A 7,381-nucleotide genomic window follows, 5' to 3' on the forward strand; every position below is an offset into this window, starting at 1 on the left:
AGCTTCTGTCACTCTTGCCCTCCAATACATAGTCCTATCAACATACAACTAACCCTATGGTGTGATCCATGCGCGCGCTCATATGATGGGCACCAAAGGACAGCAACATAATCACAAGCAAATTAAACCAATCATAGTAATTCACCATCACCGATAGGACAACGAAAATCTACTCAGACATCATAGGATGGCAACACATCATTGGATAATAATATGAATCATAAAGCACCTTGTTCAAGTAGAGGGTACAGCGGGTTGCGGGAGAGTGAACCGCTGTAGATAGATGGGGGAAGGTGATGGAGACGTTGGTGAAGATGATGGAGGTGTTGGTGTAGATCGCGGTGATGATGATGGCCTCGGCGGCGTTCCGGCGCCACCGGGAGAGAAGGGGAGAGAGCCCCCTCCTTCTTCTTCTTCCTTGACCTTCTCCCTAGATGGGAGAAGGGTTTCCCCTATGGTCCTTGATCTCCATGGCATGGGAGGGGTGAGAGACCCTCTGAGATTGGATCTGTCTCTCTGTCTCTCTCTGTTTCCCCGTTCTCTGATTCTGCCCTTTAACCGTTTCTTATATATCCAGAGATCCGTAACTCCGATTGGATTGAAATCTTTGCTCCGATTTTTCCCCAAAAATTAGCTTTCTTGCGGCCGAAGAAGAGCAGTAACCGCCTTACGGGGGGCCCACGAGGGTCAGGGGCACTCCCCCTGCCTCATGGCTCCCTCAAGCAATGTCTCACATTGATTTTCTTCCCATATTTCACATATATTCCAAAAATATTCTCCGTCCGTTTTTATCCCGTTTGGACTCCGTTTGATATGGATTTTCCGTGAAACAAAAAACATGCAACAAACAGGAACTAGCACTGGGCACTGGTTCAATATGTTAATCCCAAAAAATAGTATAAGAAGTTGCCAAAAGTATATGAAATTTGTAGAATATTGGCATGGAACAATCAAAAATTATAGATACGATGGAGACGTATCATCATCCCCAAGCTTAATTCCTGCTCATCCTCGAGTAGGTAAATGATAAAAAAGATAATTTTTGATGTGGAATGCTACCTAGCATAATCTTGATCATGTAATATAATCATGGCATGAATATTAAGACACGAGTGATTCAAAGCAATAGTCTATCATTTGACATTAAGACAATAATACTTCAAGCATACTAACCAAGCAATTATGTCTTATCAAAATAACATGGCCAAAGAAAGCTCATCCCTACAAAATCATATATTCTGGCTGTGCTCCATCTTCACCACACAAAGCATTCAAATCATGCACAACCCCGATGACAAGCCGAGCAATTGGTTCATACTTTTTAACGCGCTTCAGCCTTTTCAACCCTCACGCAATACATGAGCGCAAGCCATGAACATAGCACTATAGGTGGAATATAATATGATGATGGAGGTTGTGTGGAGAAGACAAAAAGGAAGAAAGTCTCACATCGACGCGGCTAATCAACGGGCTATGGAGATGCCCATCAATTGATGTCAATGCGAGGAGTAGGGATTGCCATGCAACGGATACACTAGAGCTATAAGTGTATGAAAGCTCAAACTGAAACTAAGTGGGGGTGCATCCAACTTGCTTGCTCATGAAGACCTCGGGCATTTGAGGAAGCCCATCATCGGAATATACAAGAGAAGTTCTATAATGAAAATTCCCACTAGTATATGAAAGTGATAACTCAAGAGACTCTCTATATGAAGAACATGGTGCTACTCTGAAGCACAAGTGTGGTAAAAGGATAGTAACATTGTCCCTTCTCTCTTTTTCTCTCATTTTTTTGGGCCTCCCTTTTTTGGCCTTTCTTCTTTTTTCCTTTTCCCCTTTTTTATTTTTTTATTTTTTCGTCCGGAGTCTCATCCCGACTTGTGGGGGAATCATAGTCTCCATCATCCTTTCCTCACTCGGACAATGCTCTAATAATGATGATCATCACACTTTTATTTACTTACAACTCAATATTACAACTCGATGCTAGAACAAAGGTATGACTCTATATGAATGCCTCCGGCGGTTTACCAGGATGTGCAATGATCTAGCGTAGCAATGACATAAAAAACAGACAAGCCATGAAAACATCATGCTAGCTATCTTGCGATCATGCAAAGCAATATGACAATAAATGCTCAAGTCATGTATATGATGATGATGGAAGTTGCATGGCAATATATCTCAGAATGGCTATGGAAATGCCATGATAGGTAGGTATGGTGGCTGTTTTGAGGAAGATATAAGGAGGTTTATGTGTGATAGAGCGTATCGTATCACAGGGTTTGGATGCACCGGTGAAGTTTGCACCAACTCTCGAGGTGAGAAAGGGCAATGCACGGTACCGAAGAGGCTAGCAATGATGGAAGGGTGAGAGTGCGTATAATCCATGGACTCACATTAGTCATAAAGAACTCATATACTTATTAAAAAAGTTTATTAGCCCTCAAAGCAAAGTATTACTACGCATGCCCCTAGGGGGATTGATTGGTAGGAAGAGACCATCGCTCATCCCCGACCGCCACTCATAAGGAAGACAATCAATAAATACCTCATGCTCCAACTTCGTTACATAACGGTTCACCATACGTGCATGCTACATGACTTGCAAACCTCAACACAAGTATTTCTCAATTTCATAATTACTCAACTAGCACGACTCTAATATCACCACCTTTTATATCGCAAAACTATTGCAAGGAATCAAACATATCATATTCAGTGATCTACAAGTTTTATGTAGGATTTTATGACTAACCATGTGAATGACCAATTCCTGTCAACTCTCTAAATAGATATAAGTGAAGCAAGAGAGTTTAATTCTTTGTAAAAAAAGATATGCCCACGCTCTAACAAATATAAGTGAAGCAAAAGAGCATTCTACAAATGGCGGTTTTCTATATGAAGAGAAACAGGTAATCCAAACTTCAAATGATATAAGCGAAGCACATGAAGCATTCTATAAAGCCATACTCAAAAGATATAAGTGAAGTGCAATGAGCATTCTATAAATCAACCAAGGACTATCTCATACCAGCATGGTGCATAAAAGAGAAGTGAAAACTAAATGCAAAAGACGCTCCAAGATTGCACATATCGCATGAACGAAACGAATCCGAAAACATACCGATACTTGTTGAAGAAAGGTGGGATGCCTTCCGGGGCACCCCCAAGCTTAGACTCTTGAGTCTCCTTGAATATTTACTTGGGGTGCCTTGGGCATCCCCAAGATTGAGCTCTTGTCTCTCCTCCTTATCCTCATATCGAGACCTCCTCGATCTTCGAACACTTCATCCACACAAAACTTCAACAGAAAACTCCGTAAGATCCGTTAGTATAATAAAGCAAATCACTACTCTAAGTACTGTTGCAAACCAATTCATATTTTTTTTGCATTATATCCACTGTAATATAACTTTTCCATGGCTTAATCCAATGATATAAATTGATAGTTTCATCAAAACAAGCAAACTATGCATCAAAAACAGAATCTGTCTTAAACAGGACAGTCTGTAGTAATCTGAATATTCACCATACTTATGGTACTCCAAAAATTCTACCAAAATTAGGAAAAATAAAAAAAATTTATAGAAAGACAGCGCAAAAAGTTTCAGAACTGTTTGACGTTCCAGTAAAAAATGTAAAATCGCGCACTACATCCAAAGTTTCTGTCCTGCACCGCACAAACCAACAAGTAATCTAAAACATCCTAAAGGCAAACCTTGGCACATTATTTTTATTTTTAAACTTTATAAAAGCACACAACAGAAATAAATGACTCTCTAAAACTTCTGGGTTGTCTCCCTGGCAGCTCTTTCTTTAAAGCCATTGAGCTAGGCATATAGTGCTCAAGTAGTGAATCCACCCGGATCCCAAGGTATATCAAAGCCAATTTTAATTAACAATGATTGTAATTTAGTAGTGAGCACAAAGCAACATGTATCATGCAATGACGAAGTCTAACTCTCTTCCTATGCATCGGCATGTCATAAAAGAACAATTCATGCACACAAAGTAAAGGCCAATGCGTAGTATAAACAGTTTCTTGCAATTTTTTCATGTTGGAAACATAAAGAGGCGGAGATGTAGTTCCTCTCTCATAATAATTTCAAGTAGGAGCAACAAGCACATGCATATTATATCTATCAAAGTCATCATGTGTAACGGTAAAAGGCAACCCATCAATATACTCCTTAATAAGTGCAAACTTCTCCGATATAGTATAATCGGGAGAATTCAAAAAGATAATAGGACTATCATGCGTGGGTGCAATAGCAACAATTTCATGTTTAACATAAGGAACTATAGCAAGTTCATCTCCATAAGCATAATTCATATTGGCATCTTGGCCACAAGCATAGCAAGCATCATCAAAAAGGGATATTTCAAGAGAACCAACGGGATCATAACAATCATCATAGCTGTCGGTGTCAAAACCGGCGGATCTCGGGTAGGGGTCCCGAACTGTGCGTCTAGGCCGGATGGTAACAGGAGGCAAGGGACACGAAGTTTTACCCAGGTTTGGGCCCTCTTGATGGAGGTAAAACCCTACGTCCTGCTTGATTAATATTGATGATATGGGTAGTACAAGAATAGATCTACCACGAGATCGGAGAGGCTAAACCCTAGAAGCTAGCCTATGGTATGATTGTTGTTCTGTATGTTGTCCAACGGACTAAAACCCTCTGGTTTATATAGACACCGGAGAGGGTTAGGGTTACACAAAGTCGGTTACAATGGTAAGAGATCTATATATCCGTATCACCAAGCTTGCCTTCCACGCCAAGGAAAGTCCCTTCCGGACACGGGACGAAGTCTTCAATCTTGTATCTTCATAGTCCAGGAGTCCGGCTGAAGGTATAGTCCAGCCATCCGGACACCCCCTAATCCAGGACTCCCTCAGTAGCCCCTGAACCAGGCTTCAATGACGACGAGTCCGGCACGCAGATTGTCTTCGGCATTGCAAGGCGGGTTCCTCCTCCAAGTACTTCATAGACGATTTTGAACACAAAGATAGTGTCCGGCTCTGCAAAATAAGTTTCCACATATTGCCATAGAGAGAATAATATTTACACAAATCTAATCTGTTGACGTATTCCGTAGTGTGACACACCACGGCCAAGCCTTTATCCGAATCGTTTTATTATCCCACCTCAGCGCATCATGCGAGGCGGTTTCCTTGGCACGTCTTGTTAAAGCAGAGATCGTGTCCCCTTATCCCGGGATTCTCATCAATACGGGCGTGGGTAACCCAACCGCGCCATTGATTACGGCGCTTGGAGATAAGCGAGTTTTACCAGGCTGGTGGGGACACGTAGTTGCGTCCACCCATATAAGGGGATAAGGATCCACCTTTTCACCTACGCCTTCTTCCTCCTTTGCCTATCCATTTTTGCGCACTCGAGCTCCAGCGCCCAAGTCCGCACTCCCCACCTCAACCTTCTCCAGCCATGTCCGGAGCGGGAGGCAAGTGGATGGTCTCCTCCATCACGGAGGGACACATCAAAAATCTGAGGAAGGCCGGATACTTGTCTAACGACATAGCGTACTGGCTTCCCGAAGAGGGGCAGCTCCTCCCCACCCCAAGGCCCCATGAGAGGGTAGTGTTCCTTCCCCACTTCCTCCGCGGACTGGGCTTTCCTATCCACCCATTCGTCCGGGAACTCATGTTCTACTACAGCCTGGATTTCCATGATCTGGCCCCGAACTTCATCCTCAACATCTCGGCGTTTATCATCGTGTGCGAGGCTTTCCTCCGCATCCGCCCCCATTTCGGCCTATGGCTCAAGACTTTCAATGTCAAGCCGAAGGTGGTGCGCGGCAACCAGGCGGAGTGCGGAGGCGCCATGGTGGGCAAGATGCCCAATGTCTTATGGCTCGAGGGCTCCTTTGTGGAGACCCTGAAGGGGTGGCAATCGGGGTGGTTTTACATCACCGAGCCGTGCGACCCTGAGTGGGACGCAGCCCCCGAGTTCCGGTCCGGACCCCCAACGTGGCTCATGTCCTGGAAAGAGACGGGCCTGTCGTGGGGCAACAAAGGAGAGGTGACTGGACTGCAAACATGCATCCAAACCCTGGTGGACAAGCAGCTCAAGCTTGTCATGTAGTCCAGGTTATGCTCATCCGCCGGATCCTCCCGTGTCAACAACGGGCCTTCAATCTGTGGGAGTTCAACACGGCGCAGCACCGAACTCTGAGCAGGCTCTTCGACATGATGTACGAAGATGCCTGGAAGGTGCTTTTCAAGGACGCCGAGGCTCCCGCATCCGCTACCGAGGATCGCGGATTCAGCGCGCAGCGTCACGCTAGCGCGGTAAGTTGTTTGTACCTTTTACAGGGTATTAGTTTTTCATAGTTTAACTCTATGCGGGATCTAAGCTCCCTTACCTTTGACAGGATTGTCAGGCGAAGTCCGGACAGATCGACTGTCCGGCTCCTTTGCCCGAAGACCCAGCCGATGCCCGCTTGGTGAAGCTGCTGGTTCCGGCACCCTATGTGGTGCCAGAGAAGAAGGCCACAAAGAAGGCCACGGGGACTCGAAAAAGTGCTCGGCGCCAGGAGGTGTCGGGTTCATCATCCGACGGCTCTAAGGCGCATTGCTCCCGTGATGACGAGGAGGAGGAAGAAGAGACCTCTCCCCCTCCAGCAGGGGGAGAGAAGAAAAGGAAGGCCGCCCTCACTGGGGAGGCCGAAGGGTCCAAGAAGGGGAAAACACTTCCTCCGGACTACTCCACCAACGCCGACGACGGCAGAGAGGAGTGGCCGCTCAGGGCCAAGCCCCTGGCGAAATTGTAAGTATCCGGATACCAGAGTAATTCATAGTATTCCTTTATTGCACAGCTTTCCCTTATGTCGAATATGATTATGCAGCCCACCCAAAGACCGGCTCGACGCGTCATCAAGTGGTTCACTGGACTCGTCGGATGTGAATTCGCTTCCGACGGATACCTCCCCCCGCCCTACGGACGAAGCCGAAGTGTTGTCCCAACAGGTTCCAAGCCAGGAGGAGGTGGTCCTGGAGGCGCCGCAAGGCGACCTCCCGGACTCCAGGAGTAAAGGGGATAAAACCCCCCAGGGCTCCAAGTCCGGCCCTAGGCCGGACACCTCTCCGGAACCTTCAAAGGTTCCAGAGTCCGGCGGGCGACCTCCTTCCAAGAGGAGCAAGCCCACCGTGCCGGTGACCCCCGTCCAACCGGAGGCGCCGGACAATCTGTTGGAGGTGCTCAAAGGCGCCTCCATCGATGAGGAGCACCGCACCATTATGAGTGCGGTGGTCCAGAAGGTTCAGTCCGCCAAGAGTGGACTGACTGAAGCTTGTGCTAGCCTTTTAACAGGCTTTGAGGTAAGTAAAGAATGTGTAAATAATATTACCGCATAGACA

Source organism: Triticum urartu, chromosome 5A, assembly GCF_056163025.1.
Source record: "Triticum urartu cultivar PI428250 chromosome 5A, HENAU_Tu73, whole genome shotgun sequence".
Lineage (NCBI taxonomy): Eukaryota > Viridiplantae > Streptophyta > Magnoliopsida > Poales > Poaceae > Triticum > Triticum urartu.